The following is a 26,342-nucleotide window of genomic DNA, read 5'->3' on the forward strand; positions in this document are numbered from 1 at the left end:
GCTTCATCCCACATACTTTGGTTATTTGTATTTCCATATTTATTTAGTTCAAAGTATATTTTAGCTTTCTGTTAAGATTTCTAATTTGACCTGTGGGTTATTTACAGAATGTGTTGCTTAATTTCAAAATAATTCGGGATTTCCTACCATTTTCTGTGATTGATTTTCAGTTTGATTCCACCGTAATCTGAAAACATACTCTGTATAATGCGTAATATTTTAGATTTGTTGATGTGTCCTGATGGCACACATGATGAAGTTTATCATGGTGAAAGTTTCATGGTAGCTTGAGAAGAAAGTGTATTCTGCTGTTGTCGGATAGACTATTCTGTAAAAATCAATTAGATAAACTTTTGGACTCAAGTAGTCTGCCCGCCTTGGCCTCCCAAAGTGTTGGGATTAAAGGTGTGAATCACCAAGTCTCATTTTGCTTCTTTTAAAGAACTTATCATCATTTCATGAAAGACATGTTTATTGACAACAGATTTCCTCAGTTTTTGTTTATTTGAGAAAGTCTTTACATTTCCTTCATTTTGAAGGCTAATTTCCCTGAATGTGGATTTTTAGATTAGGGTTTTTGTTTTTTAGCACTGAATATTTTATTCCACTATTTCCTGGTTTGCATTATTTCTGATGAGAAGTAGGCTGTAATTCTGATCAGCATTTTTCTCTATATATGGTGATTTTGTTTTCTGGCTTCTTTCAAAATTTTCTCTTTGTATTTAATGTTCTGCAGCTTTAATATATGATTTCGTATTTTGTGTGTGTATTTGTTCATTTATGATTTAGTATTTTGTGTAAGTCTTTGTTCATTTTGCTTGGTGTTCTCTGAATTTTCTGAATGTGGAGTTTTGTATCTATCACTGCTTATAGAAAGTTCTTAGCCTTTATTACTTTAAATATTTCTTTGGTTCCATTCTCTCTTACTACTTCTGCTGGGATTTCAAACGTATGTGTGTGTGTGTGTGTGTGTGTGTGTGTAACTTTTGAAATTGCTCTACAGTTCGTGAATGTCCTATTCTATTTATTCTTTCAAACTTTGTTCTCATTATGTTCAAGTTTGGAAAGTTTTTATTGACCTATCTTGAAGGTCCTTTATTCTTTGCTTGGCTACATTGAATCTAGTGATAACCTTATTGAAGGCATTCTTTCTGTGACTGTGTTGTTGATTTCCAGCATTTTTAGACTTATTCCTAGAGTTTTCCTCTCGTTGCTTATATTACCCACCTGTTCTTGCACGTTACCTACTAATTCATTAAAACCCTTGGCATATTTATTACAGCCATTTTAAATTTCCTGTCTGATATTTCCAATATTTGCTTTATATATGACTTTGCCTTGCTTTATCTCTTCAGAATTTCTTTCTTGTCTTTTTACATGTTTTATAAGTTTTGCTTAAAAGCTGGACGTATTGTATTTGATATTACAAGGAGTTTCTGATTCCAGCATCTTTGGCTTCAGTGTCTTGCATGTCAGGTACGCAGATCTCACCTGTTATTCTCTGTATGTGCTGTCTCTTCAAATTTCAGGGTGACAGCTTGCCCTGCAAACTCACATGTATATTAGGTCAAAGACAGTCATTGATTTTTAATTTGTCCAGCTTTTTGTTGTTGTTGTTGTTTTAGGACAAAAATGATGTCTTTTATGTTCTTTATATGTTGGAAATGAGTTTGTAAGTTCAAAAATTAGATTTTTAATCTAGTACAAAAAAAATCACTGTGTCTTATTCAACCAAGATACAGGAAAACAGACTCTTTATTTCATGTCTACCATAGGTATGAATCACTACACATTTTGCATAAATATAGCTATACAAATTTTAATTCTAATAAAAATATTTGATCCAATCGTTTCACTTTGGTAAACGTACCACTAAAATAAATGCAAATACATAAAGATAGATATGCAAGAATGTATACTCTTGCTAATATTAACTTATAACACTCTGAAAGGATCCAAAATGGCAGCTAACATTGGGAATGGTTGAATAAAAACTGGAACATTTATACTGTGGTAGGTTACAAAAACAGTCTCAATTTTTCAAATCTCTTGCACTTTTACCCTTTGCCGTGCAACTGTGCAGCCCTCTCTCTCTCTCTCTCTGTGATCAGCCATATGACTTGTTTTGGTGACTGCTAATATAGAACTTTAGCATACATGATAAAAGCAGCAGCCTAGAAAGCACTTGCACTCTTGCACTTGCCTTTTTGCTTGGGAGCCTCTGTCACCGCTGTAAGAACCTCCTCAGCCCAGCCTCCTGGAGAAGCAGAGGCACACACAGAAAAAGTGAGTCACCCCATGTCCCCGGCCCAAGTCATCTTAGGTCAGCTAAGAGCCAAAGGACCCTTAGACATGTGAGCAAGCCCAGTCAAAACAAACAAGGCTGCCTAGCCAAGTAGCCCAGGTACATGCATATTAAACCTTTATTTTTGTACATCCCTTAAGTTGTTTGGTTGTTTTTGCACAGCATTATTTCAGCAATAGATAACTAATACCACATAATTATTTTTAAAAGTAATACTTCATGTCTAAAACAGCAAAAGCAATGGCAACAAAAGCCAAAATTGACAAATGGGATCTAATTCAACTAAAGAGCTTCTGCACAGCAAAAGAAACTGCCATCAGAGTGAACAGGCAACCTACAGAATGGGAGAAAATTTTTGCAATCTACCCATCTGACAAAAGGCTAATATCCAGAACCTACAAAGAACTTAAACAAATTTACAAGAAAAAAACAAACAGCCCCATCAAAAAGTGGACACAGGATATGAACAGACACTTCTCAAAAAAGACATTCATACAGCCAACAGACACATGAAAAAATGCTCATCATCACTGGCCATCAGAGAAATGCAAATCAAAACCACAATGAGATACCATCTCACACCAGTTAGAATGGCAATCATTAAAAAATCAGAAAACAACAGGTGCTGGAGAGGATGTGGAGAAATAGGAACATTTTTACACTGTTGGTGGGACTGTAAAATAGTTCAACCATTGTGGAAGACAGTGTGGCGATTCCTCAAGGATCTAGAACTAGAAATACCATTTGACCCAGCCATCCCATTACTGGGGATATACCCAAAGGATTATAAGTCACGCTGCTATAAAGACACATGCACACGTATGTTTATTGTGGCACTATTCACAATAGCAAAGTCTTGGAATCAACCCAAATGTCCATCAGTGACAGACTGGATTAAGAAAATGTGGCACGTATACACCATGGAATACTACGCAGCTATAAAAAAGGATGAGTTTGTGTCCTTTGTAGGGACATGGATGCAGCTGGAAACCATCATTCTCAGCAAACTGTTGCAAGGACAGAAAACCAAATACCGCATGTTCTCACTCATAAGTGGGAACTGAACAATGAGATCACTTGGACACAGGAAGGGGAGCATCACACACTGGGTCCTATTGTGGGGAGGGGTTGGGGGGAGGGATAGCATTAGGAAATATACCTAATGTAAATGACGAGTTAATGGGTGCAGCACACCAACATGGCACATGTATACATATGTAACAAACCTGCACGTTGTGTACATGTACCCTAGAACTTGAAGTATTAAAAAAAAAAAAAAAAAAGAAAAAAATGTAATAGCTACTCTGGAGGCTGAAATGACAGAGTTGCTCAATCCCAGGAGTTTGAATCTAGCCTGGCCAACATAAACACAAACCAATCTCTTAAAAACAACCAAAAAACTAATTGTCTATGGACCTAGAAAGATGTCCGTTACATATTGTCAAAATTTTGAAAGTCAAGTTGCAGTGCTGTATATCTCCTATATGCATGCATGAATGTTTATAAAATCATGGCATTGCATATAAGGTACATAATTCATGTATGAATGGAAAGCCAAGACACACCTGCCTCAGCCATCCAGGAAAGAAAAGGAAGAATGGTAAAAGATTACTCTTTTCTGTAAGTTTCTTAGATTGTTCCACTATTCCTGCAAACACAACTTTTTCTTCAATTTGTAAAGTTTTCATAGGAAAAAAAAATTAACTTGTTTTATTTTCTAAATTTTTTGACCTATATTTTGAAAACAACTTTATTTGTTCTCTCTTTTCCTGTGGATTTCCTCTTCATTTGTAGTAGCCAATATCTTATAATGTATATATTTTAATAAGATGTTTTTGATGAATAATAATATAGGAAAAATTTTATAATGACAGCTCCAAATGTCAATAAATATTTTAAACCAAATGATAAATCAAAAACTATTGAGTTACTCTCTAAATACAGTTAGTCACTTACTAAAATCGTGTTTAGCTCTTCTTAAAAGTGTGCTCCCGTAAACATCACACACTGGGGCCTGTCAGGAGGTAGGAGACAAAGGGAGAGAGAGCATTAAGACAAATACCTAATGCATACAGGGCTTAAAACCTAGTGACCAGTTGAGAGGTGCAGCAAACCACCATGGCACATGTATACCTATGTAACAAACCTGCACATTCTGCACATGTATCCCAGAACTTAAAGTAAAAAAAAAAAATGTGCTGAGGCTACAGGAGTGGGTGCACTCTTAGATGCGCCTGGTGCCCAGAGGATCTCCGTGATATCCTCAGTGGGTGTCACTCTCTGCCATGGTGTGTCTCTACTGACTGCTTTCCCACCACGCTTTTAGGAGTTAGATCTTATTTTTGCCTAGTTCTTGTTGGGGAAAAAAAATGGTAATACAATTGTTAAATAAGGAGCAGAATGAGTCGGTTGCAATTTACTGTATAATTGACTGTAATAAAAAAAGAAGACATCACTGCAAATGACTAACTGTTTATCACCAACTACATTAATTGGATACTAGGAAGCAACATTGTGAGCATTTTACACCCTACCACGAAGAGTAATTGTGCATCTGCTATGTTTTATAACACTAGTTGTAATTTTTAGACTGATGTGTCATACACTACCATTTTTCCTATGTGCAGTATTTGGAAAGAGTCTTCCACTTGGTGCTTGGCCGAATGTCTGATAGTTTGGAATAGAGGTCCAAGATTCAGTGTGTGAGTTAGGGCAGGATCTTGGGTATAGTTTTCTTTAAAACTACACCAGAAACTTAAGAGGAATTCAAGATTGCAACTATCTGTAAGGGTCCTCTCTGTGGATTGGGTGGAGTTGCAGTATTACAGGCACACAGCTTGGTGCATGGACCACAGGTGAAATTGTATCCTTCTTACTCCTTTAGTCAATGTCCCCATGATGTGCAGTGGTCCTATGAGGGGCAGGACCAGCGTGTATCAAACATGAACTAGGTGAATTGCATCCAGAATAAGAATTGCTTACTTGTTATGCCATGAGCCAATGATATAGTCACCATTATCCAGATGTCACAGCCTTAGAGAATAAAGCTGGACAAGTTAAGTACCTTGTCCAAGTTTACACACCTGGCTAGTGTCAGTACCTGGGCCCACACTTACGTCTGTCTGAGTTGGGGCAGCTTTTTCTGCACAAGGGTTAGAAGGCAGCACGAGAACATTGCCAAGTATTCACTTGACCTGACTTTCACCAGCCAACTCAATAGGGTTTAAAATTCTGTGTCCAGGGGAGAGAGAAAGAGTAAATTCCAGAGACTAAGGTGAGTATTCTACGTGCCTTTGAAGAATGAAAAAAAGAAAGTGAAGAGCTCAGTGATTCTCCAAGCAAAACAGCTGACTTGATAGGAACAGCAGATGAGCGGCTGTGGATGCAAAAGTTAGCCCTGATGGAAGTTCGTTTATCTAATGTGAATTGGTAAGGAGAAAAAGTAGCATCTGTCTGAGGAAAAGAAAAAACTGGTCTAATTGTGCAAATCTTTGAGAGATAAGATGGTTGCAGAAGAATGGAAGACAGGTTCTCTGCCTCAACCTGCCAAGGGACAGAAAGCAAGTCTAGTTATGCAATACTGTTTTGTTCATCCAGACCAATGCTTCTGTATAATGGAGAAAGCGGAAGGAGAAAGCTGAAGGATGAGAATGACAGCTGAGGGGCCTGTGAAGGCAACACTGAGTGCTTTGGAGAAAAAGGCACGATAAAGGTGATTATGTCAGCAGCCCCAAAAGCAGAGTCCTGTTCTTGAGACAAATCCATTTTAACCAACCTCAAGAGATGAATGCATAAAGCTTATCTTAGTCCATTTTGTGTTGCTATAATGGAGTATCTGAGGCTGGGTATTTTACAAAGAAGAGAGATTTCTTTGGCACACAGTTCTGCGGAAAGCACGGTGCCAGCATCTGCTTCTGGTGAGGTCTTAAGAAGCTTCCACCTCTGGCAGAGGAGAGGAGGCAGGAGAGCAGGGAGGGAGGTGCCGGGCTCTTTAGAACAATTAGTGCTCATGGGAACCATAGAGTGAGAACCCACTCACTACCCAGAGGACAGCACCAAGCCATTCCTAAGGGATCCACCTCCATGACTTAAAAACCTCCTATTAAGCCCCATCCCCAACATTGCAGATCAAATTTCACCATAAAATTTGAAGGGGGAAATACGCAAACTATATCAAAGCCTAAGTGGCTAAGTTATTATGAAATTGTTATTGCTAATGGGGCCAGACAATCCCTGCATTGGCCAACTCATTTCATCCTTATGGGAAAACAACATAAATGTCCAAATTCTAACCCAAATGTGAGCAAGCATTCAGAAGAATGGGCATGAACGCATGCTCCTCCTGGAAGGTGGCGTTATTCTCCTCCAGGTGTCTCTTCGGATCAGTTCTCTGAGGTACGTCCTGACCCCTCACCCAAGTCAAGTCCCATGTCAAGGACTTCAGCCCTTTCTGGTAGAAAACCCTTCCTGCTCTTGCTGTGGCCTAGTTCAGGTGGGCTTGGGCTCCATGGAAGCTAGCCTAGCTTCTGCCATGACTCATCCCTGCATCTCAGTGCCCTGTCAAGCTTTTGACACACAGGAGACAGCATATGTGTTTTGGAGTACTTTAATCAATTAAATTGTGGACACTGGTGCAACTTCAATTATTAATATAGCATGAAATGTCAGTAAGGAAGCATGGCTTGGGGAAGAAACCAAACCCTGACTGCAGAGCATGAGCCCCCAAGGCGTGGCTGGGATGACTTCTCTCACCACCGTGGCCAGCTCTGTCAATTTGCATATCCTTAGGAAAAAGCCCTCTCCTTCCCATGGTCTTCTTTACTCGAGGGCATTTTTGTGGTGTACATTGGCTCTGGATGGAATTGTTAGGTTTCTCTTGAGTTTGTATGTTGAAGCTCTAATCCCCAGTGGGATAGTATTTGGAGTTGGGAACTTTGGGAGATTATCAGGGTCACATGAGGTCATGACAGTGGGACCCTCATGAGAGGATTAGTGCCCTTGTAAGAAAAAAAAAAAACCCAGAGGTCTCTCTCTCTCTCTCTCTCCACCAAGTGAGGACACAGTGTGGAGGTGATGGTCTACAAACCAGGAATAGAGAGCTCATCAGAGCCCATCCATGCTAGCACCCCCGTTTGCAGACTTCCAGTTCCCACCCCTGTCAGAAAATACCTTTCTGTTATTTAAGCTCCAGTCTATGATATTCTGTTATGGTAGCCCAAGATGACTAAGACAACATTTCCTTCCGATTTTACTTTTACTCAAAAGTCATGAATATTTTTCCAATAGCTGAATATTATTTTACCAATGATACCTACAGTTCTGGGGTATGAACAGGGTATAATGAGGGAACTAGCTCTCATTACATAATTAATTCATGACCTGTTGGTCCAAAATTCATTCAATGCAGCATCATCACAAAAATCATAACCACTCAAGTAGTGAGGTCATCGCCCAGTTCTACTATTTTACATAATCCATTGTATGATTTTTATTTTCTCTAAGACACTGTATATTAACATTGACTTAATGAGTTCTTTACATTAAATATCCAAACACAAGTCTCTCTTCTAAAGAGTGTCCACAGTTCATGCCCTCAAGTTTGGCATAGCTGTGTGGCACCCAGGACCCCACACACCATTCTGCAGGCATTGTCCTTTAGGGGCACTGACTTGCTTTCATTCCCCCTCCTCCCAGGGGCGGCTTCACAGGTGGAAGTAGAGAGGTGACTTCAACACACAACAGCAGGCAGTTGTTAGGAAACAGGAAGCCCCCCACTGAGCTTCACAGGTCGAAGATTGGGAACTTGAACCTCATGAGAAAAACAACTCCTGATTTTAGTTAGCCTCAAATAATGTGAGTCAACAACACAATGCAACTGTAAAATAGTAACATGGTCTCAGGCCTTACTGTCAGAGGAATACAGACTTATTTCCAATCTAGCAAGGTCATAGGGCATGGAGATCCTAGTAGATTCTAGGGCCATGTCCTCAGGGGTGGGGGGTGAACATCCTGGAGTCGTGTAGGCCTTGACAGTGGAGGGTTGTAGCCTGCCCTGAACCCCAGGACCTGAAGGGCATGGGGAACTGAGCCTCTGAGGCTCCCGCAGGGCTACTGGCTACTGGCCTTCCAGGGCACGACAGCCGTCTTCTGGAAGGAAGAGGGCAAAGACTTCTTTCTGCACCACTACAAAAGCAGGAGATTGTACCTCTTCCAGTCCAAGTCATGAGGACCCTGAAAATGGAACAGCATGGGCTGGCACTGTCCAACGTAGGATGGAGGTGGGATGATTCATTTTCCAGGTGGCACTTAGTTCTCGTGGTGGTCATTGGCTTAGACTAGGCATGCTTATCATCTACACTATGGACCAGCGCTCATGAGTCTGAGCATTCCAGCCCCAGAGTGGACGCTGCCTCTCTATAATTTGCCCTGGAAGTGTAAGAGCAGTGGGTAAAAGATCAGTTGAGACTCAGCGATGCTACATTTGGCACCAGCGCCTACAGCAGCACTGAGCAGCCAGTCAGTGCTTACGGTGCACTGCTGAATGACTGCCCAGTGGCAGCCCACATGGGAAAGAATGGAGTGATTTACTCAGAGCTTGCCAGGACAGGGGAGTCAGCCACCATCACTCGCATTTTGGCAGAGACTCATATGGAGTGGGGAAGCTTCATGATGGCAAGGGAAGCCTCAGGTGGGCCCTGATGGAGGCTATTGGCCTGGGGAAGCTGGGGGAGGCCCACTTGAAGTCAGGTATCCTATGAGATTGGTTAGGGGAGCAAATTTGGTTTCCTCAGGCTAGTCCTGAGTTGAAAGTGGGGGTAACATGAGGGATGCTGGTCGTCACTGATTAAGTTCTGACTATTCTGGGCCAGCTGCTACAGGGGCTGTGCTTTGGCTCCCGGCAGATGGTGGCAGAGGGCGTGTGCCTGAGCTCTGTGGTCCTCTATGTTCTAGCCATTTTCTGGTGAACATTCAGGATCTTAGAGCCTCTCAGGCTGGGATGGTGCTACGTGCTTCTCTCCGAGGGGAGCAGTAGGAAGCTTGCAGCTGCAATCCAAAGCATAGAGCCTTCAGCGGTGGAGGTGGCTGGGCTGTTGGAGCTGCTGAAAGGCCTTGAGGTTCCAGTAGGATTGTCAGTACCACGGCAGAAGAGAGGGGTCCTCATCATGATGGCGAAAAAGCACGACCATATTTCTTGCCCTCCAGCCTACCTTACAATTCAACCACACTGGGGATTTATCTTAATGAGAGAAGGATGGGTTATTTGTTTCATGATGAAGGTGACATTTTGGTTCCCTTTAGTGCAGGGACAGGGACAGCATCCTGCCTCCCTGCGTGGAACTTGGTATTTTACAAAGCCAGAATTGTGCCTTTTAAATGCTCACTGGGGCAGAAAAGCCCCTTGTCAAGGGAAAGTCCTCTGTCTCTATTAATTGTGTTGCTGCTAATAAGCCAGAAAATGACTCACGGGTAACCTCAGTGCCCTATCACGTTTTTATAACCTATTTAAACTCCAAAGAAAAGAGTACTACAGCTGCTGCTACATAAATCACACTCAAACCTGATTTCTGTCCTTTCATGTTAATACAATTTCATAGTCACTACGTAGAAAGTCCCACATCCTTCACATCTCAGCAGCATGTATCCAATCAAACAGGTGGATTCGTAAAAAGCCATTTTCATCTTTGTGCTTGACTCACTGCGGACTAATAGAACACAGTTTTTTAATACCTGTAACCCCAGCATGGGTGCAAAGAGAGAAGGATGCAAAACAACAGATCCCAGAGACCAGAGTGGCTGGAGCTCGAGAGACACCATGGCCTAGTGTTGGGCCACCTCCAGCCTGCAAAGTCCCCAGTACCCAGTGGTCAGGTGGGTGGCCTCATTTCAGTCATGCACAATTTGGGCAGCCCCCTTAGCTGCTCACCGGGACAGAGTGGGGGGCTGGCTCTGCAGGCAGTAGAATGAGCAGAGTGAGGCCTTCCCTCCTCCTGGCTTCATGGAGGACTACAGGCAGCGGGTCTGAGGAAGACCAGGGAACTCATGTTCTAGCAACACATGGATGCTTGCCTCTGGAGCCCCACCTCAGGGTTCACATCCAAGATCAACAACTTCTAGCAGCTGGCCCTGGGCCCCCAGATGGATTCTGCATTTTCTGGCTGCTAACCTGTGTGTCAGCCTTAATTTTCCACCTACGGGTCCCTGCCAGCAAACCCAGGACAGGGCTAACTCCAGAACACTTTGAGCTGCGAACTACTCACTGCAAGAAGCCCTTGGCTGGCAGACTTGAACCAGCTTCCCTTGTGCAGTACACAGTGCAAAATCTCTCCCACACCTAGAGATGGGCCCTTGAGTCCCTGACAACACAGTGCATTCCCACCAAGTGGGGTTTTGTCCTGGGGATGTAAAACAAGGGCCAAGCTCTGGCCCCAAGGAGCAGCTGGGGACTTGCTGTCTTGCTGGTGCAGTGGTGGAAACCTGCTGTCTGCACCGTGTTCCTGAGGCTCATGCTTCGAGGCGGCGTCACTCTACATGGGCTGACTGGAGCTCTGCAGGTGTGAGAAGCTGCCCAAGAACCTTCCGGAACTTTCTCCACCTGCCCCCTGAGGGCAGCAACACATGACAATGTAGGACAAAGGCTCAGAACTTCACTTGAACTGGCAGATTTAACCTCGGGGTCAAAGACATAGCTATCACTCACGAATTCTGAAATAAATTACTATATTAAATATGACATAAACCACATAATTGAATCAAAAATGCTGTTTCTGGCATTTGCCACATTTTCATTTCACCTGCATGCCTAGAGAACTTTGAACAATATAATTCCTAGAATGACCTAATACATAATCAGGAACTGATCTGCTTATTGTGGAAATAGCATGCTATACAGTGGTTGTAATAATTATGGGATTTACAGAGATTCTTTAACACTTTCCAAATGAGATGCCTTTTTTGTCAAATCTAGGAGACCGAGTTTAATTTAAAACACGAACACTTGAAGGATTATTATCCTTTCCTTATTGTAATAAATATAAGGCATCCTGGTGCAGTGGCTCATGTCTGTAATCCCAGCACTCTGGGAGGCCGAGGTGGGCGAATCAGGAGGTCAGGAGATCGAGACCATCCTGGCTAACACGGTGAAACCCTGTCTCTACTAAAAATACAAAAAAATTAGCCAGGCGTGTTGGTGGGTGCCTGTGGTCCCAGCTACTCGGGAGGCTGAGACAGGAGAATGGAGTGAACCCGGGAGGCGGAGCTTGTAGTGTGAGCCGAGATCGCACCACTGCACTCCAGCCTGGGTGACAGAGCGAGACTCCCTTTCAAAAATAAATAAATAAATAAATAAATAATAGGCATACATTATTCATTGTATTGTCAGTACATTATGCATAATATATAATACATATAATAATTATGTATGACTATTTATAATAATCAAAAACAAATCAGATCAGGAATCCAAATTCCTGCAGACATATGTTGTAAATATTGACAACAGGTGCAGCTTTATTTGTATTCTGTTTTGGATGCCTCTTCTTTCTTTGCCCAGGAACCCTCTATGACTCTCTTCTATTAGGTGAGTTCTGTTTGTGTCTTAGATCACGATGCACCATGCACCAAAAAAACCATCTTCCTGACCTTCACATTTGACTTTCATTTCACATCATCCATTTAAATAGGAAAATGGGAAGCCAGCACCAGTCAGATAAAGCCTGCACCTGGGCAGATTTGTACTGTGGGAGGAGGAGGCAGTGTTGGCCATGGGCATATGGAAAAGATAAAAGCCAGATAAAAGCCGTTTTAACGACAGAAAATAATGAACACGAGGAAAAGAGTGGAAAAAAGAGAAAGGGTTTTTGTGTTTTTAAATGCAAAGAAAAAGTTTCTTCCAGAAAAAAAAGCACACACACACATTCTTTTTTTTTCTTTTCCTGAGATGGAGCTGTCTGGTCGGGTTCTTCCAGATTAATCAAGTGTTGGAGTGGAGGGGCTCCTTGACGTTTTGAAGTGAGTTGAGACTGAAGTGGTTTACCTCTGACATCAAGTGCTCGGTAGTGAATTTTTATACTTAATGGGATGCAGGGTCATTTCCCAGGAGCTATTTAGGGGACCTTTGTAGCTTCAAAATGTGATTCTACCCTCAGAAGTGCCTACAGCTGATTATTAAGCATGATTCATAAATTCTTCAGAAGGTGATCAAGTTAAGTTTATACATTCAGGCGGTGACAGGAAGCAGCCTTCTCTGCAGCTGTAAATACCCCTAACCACGACAGGGGTGTTTTAAATTGTTTTCTTCTTCGCTGCCTTTTATCTGTACAACAGCCTTTTTGAAAAAAAAAAAAATACAGAATCCATTTATACACATTTAGAACAGGCAGTGAAGGCAGAAATAAGAATGAGGTGGGAGGTGATCACTGACCCCCACCCAGAGCTTGTGAATTACAAAAAGACAGGAGACAATCGTCAGTGCGGCCATGGGTTGTGCGCCTTAGGCCCTGACTACGTCCAGCTCCACAGTTTCACCCATAAACTGCAGGTATCGCCTGTGTGTTGGGGGGAGCAGAAGGCCTTGCATTCTGCGGCCCTGTGAACCCCCTCACTGTCTCCCGAGCCCACCTCGCCTAAGGCAAGGGGCTGTTCCAGTCCCAGGAGAAACAGCCTTTCATTCCCGGGTCAAACAAATAAAAGAGGACCCAGGCCAAACGCATTCACATTGGAATATGTATGTTACTTGTGCTTGTCACACGGGAACAATTATGAAAAATGCATGTGGAGTCCGGCTTATTCTTCCCTGGGTTTTGAGGGAATGAACACGACTCCGCCCCGGCTGGGCAGGCTGGATGCTTTCCGCAGCTCTCAACATACCCCTGGCCCCGCAAAGACAAACCCTTTTATTTTATCATGAAACTACTGGGTCTTAATTGTGCAGTATCATATGTGTCCTGGATCTTGACCAAGAAACCAGGAACATCCAAAGTCTCACATTTCAATGTGACCAGCCATCTTTTTATGGATGGAAATTTCTCTTTGCTCTGGTCTCCCCTCTGTAGAGACTGAGGAAGGGCAGAGCCACGTTTCGTTTTCAGAGCCCTGAAATGAGATGCCTAATTATCTAAGGGTGAAGTGGTCATTTTAGTAAAGAAAGGCCTGTCTGCTGTCCACCCTGTGAGCCACGGTCCACCCTGTGAGCCACAGTCCACCCTGTGAGCCACTGTCCACCCTGTGAGCCACGGTCCACCCTGTGAGCCACAGCACGGATGCCACGGGAAGGAATGCAAGTCATCAGGAACACGTTGGCTCCTTAGCTCAGAGGATACTTTAACAATAATCTTAGAAAAAGCAAAATATGAAGTTAATACCTATAGAGTTCTTGGATTTTATGAGTTCCTTACCTTGCAATATTTATTTTGATCCAGGCTCCAGCAAAAATATTACTAAGCTGACAACTGAAACACTGGAAGTAATTTCAGAATTTTGTTACTAATTGATAATCTATATTAATAATATGGTTACCACTGATGTCTCCCTCTGATATTGGATGCAAGATGCAAAAATGACCAACACCTTTCTTTGTAGGATTTGGTGATGATCCTTAGAGTAGCACTATTAAATGTGTTATTAAATCTGTTATTAAATCTGTTGAATCTGTTTAATTGTGCTAGTCTAAGGGAACATCAAGTTGACATGACAGTGTAATTTCATTCCTCTATGCTCTCCAATTAATTTTTAATAGAAATCAGTTGCTGCCTGCATTGGGATTATTCAGAAACATCATTCAGTGGTTCCTCTTCGTGGTCAGAACCTTCGTGTTTACTCTTGCAGGAGGGTGTTATGGGCTGAATCATGTCCCCACCATTACTATGTAGAAGTCCCAAACCCAGGTACCTCAAAGTGTGACTATGTTTGGGGATAGGGTCTTTCAAGACATAATTAAATTAAAATGAGGTCATCTGGATGGACCCTAATCCGATATAACTGGGGTCCTAATTAGAAGGGGGAATGAAGACCCAGACAGCTGCGGAGGGAAAAGTATGTAAAGGAATGAGGGGAAGGTGACATCTAGAAGACAGGGTGTGAGGCCGCAGGAGAAGCCACTCCTCTGACACCTCCGTGTCAGGGCTCCAGCCTCCAGGACTGGGAGACAAGACATGTCTGTGGTTTAAGCCCCCCAGATTGTGGTACTTTGTTACGGCAGTCCTAGCAAACTCACGCACAATGTGAGTGATTTTACCTTTGGCCGGGCGCGGTGGCTCAAGCCTGTAATCCCAGCACTTTGGGAAGCCGAGACGGGCGGATCACGAGATCAGGAGATCGAGACCATCCTAGCTAACCCGGTGAAACCCCGTCTCTACTAAAAATACAGAAAACTAGCCGGGCGAGGTGGCGGGCGTCTGTAGTGCCAGCTACTCGGGAGGCTGAGGCAGGAGAATGGCGTGAACCCGGGAGGCGGAGCTTGCAGTGAGCAGTGAGCAGATCCGGTAACTGCACTCCAGCCTGGGCGACAGAGCGAGACTCCATCTCAAAATAAAAAAAAAAAAAAAAAACACAAAAAACCTATAGATAACTCCAGCTACCTATACTTTAAAGGTATTTTAGTGGAAACCTCAAATTAACACTCCTCTGTGACAGATACTTGTCCTCTGAAGTGGTCCTCACCGAGATTGCACAGGTCCTCACGGAGATTGCACAGGTCCTCGCCGAGATTGCACAGGCCCTCACCGAGATTGCACAGGCCCTCGCTGAGATTGCACAGGCCCTCACCGAGATTGCACAGGCCCTCGCCGAGATTGCACAGGCCCTCACGGAGATTGCACAGGCCCTCGCCGAGATTGCACAGGCCCTCACCGAGATTGCACAGGCCCTCGCCGAGATTGCACAGGCCCTCACCGAGATTGCACAGGTCCTCACCGAGATTGCACAGGCCCTCGCCGAGATTGCACAGGTCCTCACCGAGATTGCACAGGTCCTCACCGAGATTGCACAGGCCCTCGCTGAGATTGCACAGGCCCTCGCCGAGATTGCACAGGTCCTCACGGAGATTGCACAGGTCCTCACCGAGATTGCACAGGTCCTCGCCGAGATTGCAGACCTGGTGGCAAAGAAGGAGGATGAGCTGTAAGCTTAAGCCTGACCGGTCAGCCCATGCAAGTGGGAGGGTGACGGGTCCACCAAGCCACAGGGGACACCGAAGAACAGAGAGAATCAAGGGGGCCAGGCCCGGCAGCAGGATGCATGAGACTGAGTAGCGTGAGTTATTTTATAAGGCAATTCCCATGTCTAAATCTGAATATTAAATGCAGGGGGTGAAAAGCAAATATTACAAAATTAATCTACTTAAAACAGAACCATAAATCTTATTATATTTCCAGCCTCTCTAGGTTCACGCCTGAGCAACAGATGTTAAGATTTGGGTATGAAATTGCTCCCACCAGATGTTTAGCAAACCCTAGGCTCTCCCAAACACAACATCAGCTTCCAGGCTACACATGCTTTTCCACAAAGATTTCGAGGGGTGTGGTTTCGCATTCTGATGGGTCAACATTTTGAAGATACATTCTGACCCAAATGAAGTATACTAGGAACAAGGCGTCCATTTACTTCACCCACCGCTACTGTAGGGGTGGGGCATAGGAATGCAGATGTGCACAGCCACGGCCCCACCCCGGGTGAAAGCTCCTAAGCCCCCTAGGTACCCGAGGTCACCAACACCACAGAGAGGCCTCCTGGGGGGAAAGGGTCTACCCCATGTGGGCTTGCCAGGCTGCCTGCTGTTCCCCCCGGCTCTCTGACCGCCGAAGCACAGAGCATCTGTGCCCCACCCACGACAAGACTAAGTGGCCGCAGCTTTATATTCATCCCCCCTTCCCAACAGCACATATTCATTATAGGGGCATTTTATTGTTAGTTTAAATTAAATGTGCAGAGAGGAACTGGGCCCTGAAGGAAAGCAATTTTAGATAAAATATCCTGAATTTGGCAAGCAGTTTTCAAAGCTTAATGAGGAATATTCACAGTATATAATTACAGAAACCTACTGAACTCATTCTCCTCCAAGGATGGGAAAGGGAGGGCTGTGGAGGAGAGCAAGGGGCTCTCTGCTGAGGTGACCAGGACATCCACACTTGCTCACCCACACTTATCCAATCACAAACACACACTCATGTCCACACCCATAGCCACACATTTATGCACACACTCACACGTTCAAATCCACACACAAGCACACACGCGTGTGCACACTCACACTCTGACACACACATACTCTCGCATGCACGTGCACTTATACTGATCTGCACTAGCTCACTTGCTCTGGGACACACACAGCCTTCAGGAAGAGGCCCTGCATCACCACTGGTAAACTTCACTCCATTGTCAAAGGGGCTAGAGGATGGCGTCTGTTTCTCCTGAGACGTGGGCCCCATGCCGCCCCACTGGCTGTCCCGTGCCTGGGGCCCTCCTGGGGCTCATCAGCATATCAGCTCTGTGAGTGCAAGACCCACCGTTATGGTAAGAGAACCTCGGGTGCACGCTGTGTGTGGGGAGCCAAGGGAGTGCACACAGCCAGATTCCAATCCCAGGGGCTCCTGGCTCACACCCACAGAGTAATACGGTTGCCAATCTCTGTATTATCTCCTGCATCTTCAGGGCTGCAGCCACAAGACGCCTGGCCGCAATGGGCCAGGTCCATACCCAGGTCCAGTTCCAAATCAGAGCAGTTCTCTGCAGGAGCACTCAGACCTCCGACGCTCTTCCTTGCTCCTCTTCTCTGAGCATTTCTTGATCCAATTCCTTTCTCTTTCTACCATTTCCTCCCTTGCTGCCAGCACCTCACTCCTTTAAACCCTAGGATTCCTGACCCAATGTCTCTACGGAGGTGGTCCATCCACCGTAAGAACCCCTGGGAGGCCCTCTTCATTTCCCACCTCATCCCCATGACCCCACAACTGTCCTCTCTCATTCGCTGTCCCTCCGTGTCATGCCTAGAGGTCATAGGGTCTGAGGGAGCCATACTTATTGTGAGAGGGTGTCCAGGCAAGCAATTGGCTGCATGGCTTCTGCACAGTATAACAGGTAGGGCCCAAGCAGGTGAGAGACAGCAAGTAAGACGATGGCAGCTTGATGGAGATTCTCAGTGTATTAGTCTGTTCTCACACTGCTAATAACAACATACCTGAGAGTGGATACTTTATAAAGGAAAGAGGTTTGACTCACAGCTCCACCTGGCTGGGGAGGGCTCACAATCATAGCTGAGGGCAAATGAGGAGCAAATTCATGTCTTACATGGCAGCAGGCAGGAGAGAGCATTTGCAGGGGAACTCCCCCTTATAAAACCATCAGATTTTGTGAGACTTGTTCACTATCATGAGAAAGACCCACTCCCATGATTCAATTACCTTCTGCTGGGTCCCTCCCATGACACACAGGAATTATGATGAGATTTGGGTGGGGACACAACCCAAGATGAGATTTGGATGGGGACACAACCAAACCATATTATCCAGTCCTGATGATCACCCAAGGTTATTGAGTGACAAACAAGACCTCATACTTTCTCCTGCCCAGAGCCTAAACCTCTGGAGAGAAGGCAGGCAGAGGGGAACAAGCAAGCATACATTGTGGTTTTGGGCGTAGAGTCCCCTCTGAATGGGGGGTTCAGCGCTGGACAGAGGAATTGGCCCAGATGTGAGTGTCAGGGGTGAGTGTCAGGAGTGGAGGGAAAGACAACCAGGCTGAATCCCAAGGATGAAGGTTGGATTTGGGGAGGGAGGGCCTTGCCTGGGCCCCATGATCTGAGGTAGCAGAGGCTTCCTGGGGGTTGACGTGCTCTAGAATGACTGGGGTTGGCAGGGAGACCTGAGGAGTAGCTGAGAGAAGGCCCGTGAAGGCCTAGAGAAGAGGGGAAGCCTGGTGCAAGCCAGGAGAGAGCCTGGTGGAAGGGCAGGCAGGCTGGAGGCTGGCAACGTAAGCTGAGGTGGAACCTGAGCATCTGCCTCCCATGCTTCCTTCCCCATGGAGAGGAAACGACCCATTTCTGCATCACAAATCCCAGGCCTTGCTGTGTGGTTGCAAGTCCGCTTCCCATCCCAGGGAAGGAGAAGGACTTACCATGGTAGATTTCGGAACCCAATCACGCCTCCTCTCTCTGAGCAGGAGGAAAACGTACACCCCAGGCACCAGGAGTCCTGCAGGGAAGGCCCATCAGGAGTTCAGGCAGGGCCACCTGGGACTGGATCCAGAGGGCAGCAAAGGCTGGGGAAGGTGGCAGAGTCAGGAGGCAGCCGAGGCCCCCACCGAGCCATACGGCCCAGCCTGGGCTTTGCACATAAGAAAGGGATGCTTGGGTGGCCATGCACCTGAATCCCGAGTGAGCCCTTAGCTGGTCTTGAGCCCAGGTACAAGCACATCCTCATTACCCTGCAGGGACACAGCAGTCACTGGTCCACTGATGACAGCAGTTTCATCGAGGGGTAAAGACAGGAGGCAGGATCAATCATGAAATTAGAATTTCAGGTTTCCTGCATCCCCAGGAATTCAGCTGTAAGCTCCCTGCAGATGAGTCAAAGTGGAGCAAACTAAAGCTAAGTAGAAGCCACAGAGCAGAGGACACAGGAACCGTGAACAGGGCAGCAGTCCTCAGGAAAGAGCAAACAACAGAAGCAAAAATGACAAGGACAGGAGGGGCCCTAGGGCCTGAGGAAGGCAAGAGGGAGGGGCTGAAAGAGAGAGAGGAGCAGAGACCCAGAGAGAACAAGGGTCTGAGTCTGGAGGCGGCCTGAGCTCCAGCTGTGCCTGTCACTGGTTCTGGATGTCCCCTCTGTGGAAGGCCAATAAATCTCAGTCCTAATTTGCATAGCTGCTTTTAAGAGTATAAAAGTGTCCTCAGACCCCAAATTACGAGAACCTCTGGGCTCCCACAATTTATACGGCATCTTTATGTTCTTCACCACCATGGAGGCTTGAGTATAAAGCCATGGAAGTGGAGAAAAGAAAGGAAGGAAAGGAAGAAAGTAGGGTGAAAAAGAGGCAGAGAGCAAAACGAATAGAGAAGATGGGGGCAGGAAGGGACAGAGGAAGAGAGGGAGGGACCGGGGCCATGGAAATGAGAAAAGGAAAAGAGAGGATACGCTGCATCTGCCCAACACCCCCGGAGCAGAGCGGGGTCCCTGGCTGAGGGGAAGTGGGGAAGGCGGAGCTGACCTCAGACCAAGGCCTTGATCATCACATATTTTTTAATCCATTTTCTGTAGACTTCATGGAATATTATGCCCATTTTTTCTACAAGGGTTTCCCTAACAGTGCCCATTCTTTCTTTCAGGGCTCAGTGGGAACCCACTGCTGCCAGGAGTCTGTCCTGTGTGTATCAGACAGCGCATGAGCTTTTCACTCCTGTCTTCACTGTGCAGGTTGCATTGCAGACTCACCTGGGCCTCTCCAACAAGCCAGGGCAGCATCAGGTTGCAGCCATGTCCTCTTCCTGGGGCTACTGAGAATTCCCCCACCAGCACCACACTGCCCAGAACCATGTGGGGAGCCATCTTTAATGTGTGACATGCACAGACCCTACAGGAAGTTTGTTAAGAGACAAGAGCCTTATTAGAGATCCTCAAGCCCAGGCAATGGGTGCAGCACCCCCAGTGCAAGTCACTCTTAGGACCAGGAGTGGCACAAGGGCAACGGGGCTGCCTCTGAGGGCTTGGGATTCAGGAGACTGAGGTAAGGCTGAAGGCACAGGAGAAGATAGGGTGAGCTTCTGCTTACCCACCAGAAAACTGAGGGATGATGCCAGCCATGGGCTAGGGGAGAAAGGCATGGGGAGGAAAGGCAAGAAGAAGAACAGAAGAGAAGGAGAAGGAGAGTGGGGGGATAAGGATTATTCATCAATGATGTAGGACACGCTGGCTGGGTGCCAATATGGGACTACAACTCACACCTGCTGTCCCAGGGCTTTGGGAGGCTGAGGTGGAAGCCCAGGAGTTCAACACCAGCCTGAGCAACATGGTGAGACACTGTCACTGAAAAAAATACTTGAAAAATTAGTCAGGTGTGGTGACGAGTACTTGTAGTTCAAGCTACTCAGAAGACTGAGGAGGGGGGAAGTTGAGGCTGCAGTGAGCTACAATCATACCACTGCATTTCAGCCTGGGTGATACAGAAAGACCCTGACTCTAAAAATAATCATAAAATAATAATAATAACAATAACAATAAACCTATTGCTTATTTCATTTGATTTGCTTCATAGAATTTGTTGTTTGAGTTAGGTTAATAAAAAAATGATACACATTTGCTGACCTGATGGTTCTCACTGATTTTTTATCTCAGTGCCTCCTTCATGTTCTCAAAAATTATTGAAGAACCTCAAAGAGCTTTTGTTTATGTGCATTTAATCCATCAATACTTATCATATTAGAAACTAAAATTGAGAAAAATGCTAGCTACGTATGTGATCTTTTGAATATGAATCCATGACATGTTAACATATATAACATTTCAAAGAAAACAGATATTTTCCAAATAGATATCTATATTTTCCAAAACAATACAGGAAATAGTGAGTGAGACAGGTGGCATAGTTTTAAATTTTTGGATACCTTTTTTATGTCTGGCTTACTAGAAGACAGGTGATCATTCTGCTCCTGTATTCAATCAGTTGGAACAGCCAAGGTCCTATGCTTTCTACTAAACTCCACCATGCACTTGGGAGAAAATGAATGAGAGAATAAAGACAACTAATGTCTTCTTCTGATTGCGAATATTGTTGTACAAATGGAGGGGTTCTTTTTGTGCAAAGACCAGAAACTCAGGTAAATGCAGTGCAACAAACTAAAATGTTCACATCACATGCCAAATGTTAACGTTTGGAAGTGGGTGAGTTATTGGAAAAGAAAGGTCTTAAATAGACTGCTAGAAACTTTTTAATACAATGCTCTTAACTTTCAAATGGAGAAAGTGATGTGTGGGTGTAATGGTCACAATGCATTCCCCAAAATCCATAGGTTGAAAGTTAAAGGCCAACGTGATAGCATTAAGAGGTGGGTCCCTTAAGAGGGGATTAAGTCATGAGCACAAAACTCTCCGTGGATGAGATGAGGGTCCCTACACAGCAGCTTGAGGTAGTGTCCATTCTCTTCCACTCTCTTGCTGGGTGAGGACCCCAAGACTACACTGCCTGTGTGAAACGGGTCTTCACCAGACACCCAACATGCTAATGCCTTGATCTGGGACTTCCCAACCTCTAGAAACGTAAGAAAGTAAATACCTTTTCTCTGTAAGTTCCCCAGTTTGTGGCCTTGGGTTACAGTAGCATGAATGGACTCACACAGGAGGCAAGTTTATGTAATAGGCAAATTCACATAACTGGTGGAAGAGCTGGGCCTGGAAGCTGAGTCGTGGATGGCTACCTTAGTCCAGTGCAATATCCATTGTAGTTCTGTTTTTTACAAATACTTTTAATTCATGAATTGTTCTTCCATTTAGTAGATGTTGCAAGTAATTTACATTGTTCAATTACAATGTACATTCTACAGAATGTCATAGACTGACATAGGCATTGAACACCATTTTCTGTTGGACTGCATTCTGAATTTCCAGCTAACTTACAGCGGATTTGAAGGTGAGTCATCTTGTTAGACATGGGATTCCTGCAACAGGGTTTGAGGGCCCATGTGCTTACATCCATATGAAAACTGTCCACTGGAATGCTAGAGTCAAGAGCTGAGAGTTCTGACTCAGCCATTCTCCAGGTGAGTGGATCCGTGTGAGCATAAACACCTCAGGTGTTACCAGAAATTATTCTTAAGTGACTTCATTGCTTACACGGTGGGTTCTAGTAAAACCTCCTTAAGACTTGCCACAAATCTTACCCATGAAATGGCAGGAGTGCCAGTGAATTGTGAATGTATTTTCTTTTGTTTTTGTAGATGACAAGAAATATTTAGCATCGTGTATTGGGTGCAGGATAATAATCTTGACAATTTTCTAATAACAATAAATAATTATAAGGACTACTTTGTTATCCTGCACTTCCCAATTTACAATTATAGAGCTTTATAATTGTTTCTGAACATTTTAAAAAAATAATTGTCTGTTGATGACACAGTTATTTCACTTGGATTGCACCTCCAGGGCTTCTGTCTGTGTTGAGTTTGGTATCTCTGTTTCTCCAAATGTTTGCATTTGTTTGGACTCACCAGGATCTCCAGCTACACGCAGGCATTTACTGTCTTCTCACCTGGAGCAAGGAGAGAGGGCCAATGAGACATGAGGTCTCATGCATGGAAATTGAGAAAGAGATGGACATGATGTACTGTGGGGTCCCCTGGTGATGGCCCAGGGACTTGGAATCTTCTTACATGGTAAGTGAAAATATCATTACATAAAATGAACATAAACTGCTATATTTTGCCAACTTTTGATGGAAAAATTTCTGTCTGCCTTCATCAGCCATGTAATTATCTGGAACCAGTTCCTTTTTCTGAGATATCATATTTTCATCAAATATTTAATATTCATCAAGTATTCAATACGTTTATATTTGGAATGAAGACGTTATCTTTAATAAAGACATTAATTGTCTCTATTCTCTCATTCGTTTTCTCCCAAGTACACCATGGAGTTTTACAGAAGATATAGGACCTTTGCCATCCCAACTGATTGAAAATAGGAGCAGGGCTTCCACCTGCTGACTGGGCACACGTGGGAGCAGGGCTGGTATCCACAAAGGGGTTTCATAGTGAGAGAACCAGCACTCAGACACCATGGATGGTGAAACTTCACTTATCCTGTAGCTCCTGAAAAGGAAGATGAGGTTCTTTTTTTTAAAGATATTAAAATAAGCTTCAAGACTGGATGTTCAGGCCACATCTGCTGATGATCAGAAAAAAGAGAAACAGGCACAGACAGACAGGTAGAATATTACATAAAGGAAAAGGACTAGGTTGGCAGAGTCAGATCAAAAATAGCTTTTGTAAAAAACGCACTATGACAAAATGAGTCCATGACTACTACTAAGAAAAGCAGAAATATTCATTTCTGGGGCCTTGCGAGGCTATTCGGATAAGCTTTTCTTTTTTAGGGATGACTGTGTGGGTGAGTACACATGAAAACCTTTTTCTCCTCCTTTGCTGATTTCAATTGTCTTGCTGGAGTCTTCTATTTAAGGACTTTAAGTCTCATAATTTAATAAGTGCAATTGGAGTGAGTCACCTCTATGTTGATCCCAAAATTAATGCACTTAGATCCAAAGCTAGAATTCTCTAGGAGGCAGTGCTCTCTCCTTTGTGCCCCCTTTAATACTGAATGCAAATTGACCCACTGTACATTTCGAGATCAAACTCAGAGCTCAAATTAGATGAGCACACATTCAAAGTTCTTGAAAACCCAAGTTCTATTCAAATGGGAGGTTTTCACTGCACACACAGCCTTAATCAAAAGTAGAGCTATATAGAATGGTTTAAATTTAATCCAAATCTCAGCGAATTTCATGAATCTGCCTACTCAAGCTTCAAGCGAGTGGGCTCATAAATGCCATTTCTCCTTCTATGCATGATGGAATGCAGGCTGCCTCTGTTCCTGGGCTCCACACAAACACCCCAAACTGGGGGTTCCTTCTGTCTTCATGCAGATTTTATAGCATACGCAAAATAAACTTCATTTTATTGATTGTAATGGGTAAGAAAGCATGACTTCTCCTTGAACAAGCCTCACTAGCGACTAGCTTAGGCCATAGACAGGGAGGGTTAAAAATCTGATGATTTAAAAAAGGCAATGTAAGTGCAATAACAAAGAATCTCTGGGGTGTGTGTGTGTGTGTGTGTGTGTGTGTCGATTGTGAAGTTGGGGGATTTAAGGGGTAGCGACAACTTCAGGAGGAAGAAAATAAAATCTTATTAAATTAACAACTTAGGGTACCGTTTCACACTGGAGTAGAATGGGTGATCTCATAAACAAGGAGAAAGTATTGAAATTTATTGAGGTTTTAGAATTTTTAAAAATATAGTAGGCAATATGCAGCAGTTTTGAGATTTCGGTACTAAAATCTCAGTCTCTTTTAATACTATCTTTAAAAAACAGTCGATGAAAATGAAGAACCGTTTGTCAAGGTTATAAAAGAAACTTGAAAGTCAGCTAATCCTTATGTCTAAAAATAACTTTCAGTATTGCAAACACACTAAGAGAAAACTGATTCCTAAGAATAAATCAACTTATAAAGGAAAGCGTACACAGTGTGCGAAAAGAACGGAAATGGTAAAGGATGACTTTTCACGTGAACAAAATGAAATGTTTCCACGTCACACACAGCTCCACCCTGGCCCTGAGCAGAGCCCTGAAGGACACAGTGGCATTGAGCTGGTGATTCAAGCAGAGTGTGTTGGGCGTGCCGTGATCCTGCATACAGGAGTGACCCAGCTGCGACCGGGAGCAGTGAGGTATTCCGTTTTTGTGGGGAGCATGTGAGGCAATTCTGGTCTGAGACACCCGTGCTTTGCTCTGTGTCCTTCCCCTTTCTTTTCCCCTTTTATAGAGAAGAATCTCACTACATTGCCCAGGATGATCTCCAAATCCTGGGTGCAAGCAATCTTCCTGCCTCAGCCTCCCAAATTTCTGGGATTACAAGCATGAGCCACCACACCTGACCCTTCCCTTTTACTTATCCCCTTCCTTAGGTATCCCTGATAACTGCGCAAACAGACCAATGGCCTTTGCCTTGTCTGCTGCCTGGAGAATGTTACCCACACCTTGTCTATACTTCCAACAACATGGAATCTGCCTTCAGATCCATCTGGGAGAGTCCACAACACTCTACAGCTTGAGCCTTGTTTTCTCTCCCTCTTAGATCGGCACAGGAAATGTTATTTTGTCTTATGCCTGAGAGGAGTGGTAAAAATCAAACCTAAGAAACAATGTTTTAATTAAATATGGCTTACTTAATCTAAGCTACTGAGACGTAATTTATATATATAGTAAGAATCCCCTTTTTGTGTTTCTGAGTTTTGACAAGTGTTTGCAGTTGTGTGACCACCACCACAGTCAAGACATAGAACAATATCATCAAATAAAAAAATCCTCCCTGGTGCCCCTCTGGAGTGACCCCTTCCCCACACCCCTAACTCCTGGCAGTGCAGGTCTGATTTCTGTCCCTCGGGGTTCCTCGCCCACAGTACCACATCAGCAGAATAATACACTTGCTATCCTTTGGGGCCTGGTTTCCTTCACTTGGAATAACGCTTTTGTGGTTTGCCCGCGTTGTGTGTCAGCGTGGATTCACTCAAGCCTCACTATTCCTTTTGGTTGCTGAGTAGAAATCCATTGAATAGATGGAGCAGCATTTGTTTCTTCATTCACCAGTTGATGGACATTTTGGTGGTTTCTATTTTTTGGATATTATGCATCACGCTGCTGTGAACACGTGTAGGTGTTTGTGTGAAAGCATGTGTTCACTTCTAGGCAAAAGCCTAGGAGTGAAAGGGCTGAGACATGTGATAAATGCATGTTTCTCTCTCTAAGAACCTGCCAAACTATTCTCCCAGCTCATCATACCATCCCGCATTCATACTAGCAGTGCGCGAGAGCCCTGGTGGACTCCCATGCGCGCCGGCACGTGCTACTGTTAGTGTTTCTCACCTTTATAAAGAAATTCTAGCGGGTGTATAGTGGTGCCTCAATGTGGTTTAATTTGTGTTTTCTTAATGACTAATGATATTGAACATCTTCTCATGGGCTCATCGGGGATTCTTTATCTTTTTTGGTTAAGCGTTTGTTCAAGTCTTCTATGATGTTTGAAGAGCAGTTTCAGGTTCACAGCAAAATTGAGCAGAAAGTACAGAGAGTTTCCACACATGCCCAGATTCCCCCACTACGGGAATCACCCACCAGACTGCGATGAGCCCACACTGACACATCAGGGCATCGTTGTCACCCAAAGTTCATCATTCACACTGGGGAATCACTTTTGGTGTTGTAAATACTATGGTTTTGGACAATGTATAATGGCATCTACCCACTGCAATAATTCTCCTCCCTAAAAATCCCCTGCA

Source organism: Chlorocebus sabaeus, chromosome 4, assembly GCF_047675955.1.
Source record: "Chlorocebus sabaeus isolate Y175 chromosome 4, mChlSab1.0.hap1, whole genome shotgun sequence".
In the NCBI taxonomy this organism is placed as follows: Eukaryota; Metazoa; Chordata; class Mammalia; order Primates; family Cercopithecidae; genus Chlorocebus; species Chlorocebus sabaeus.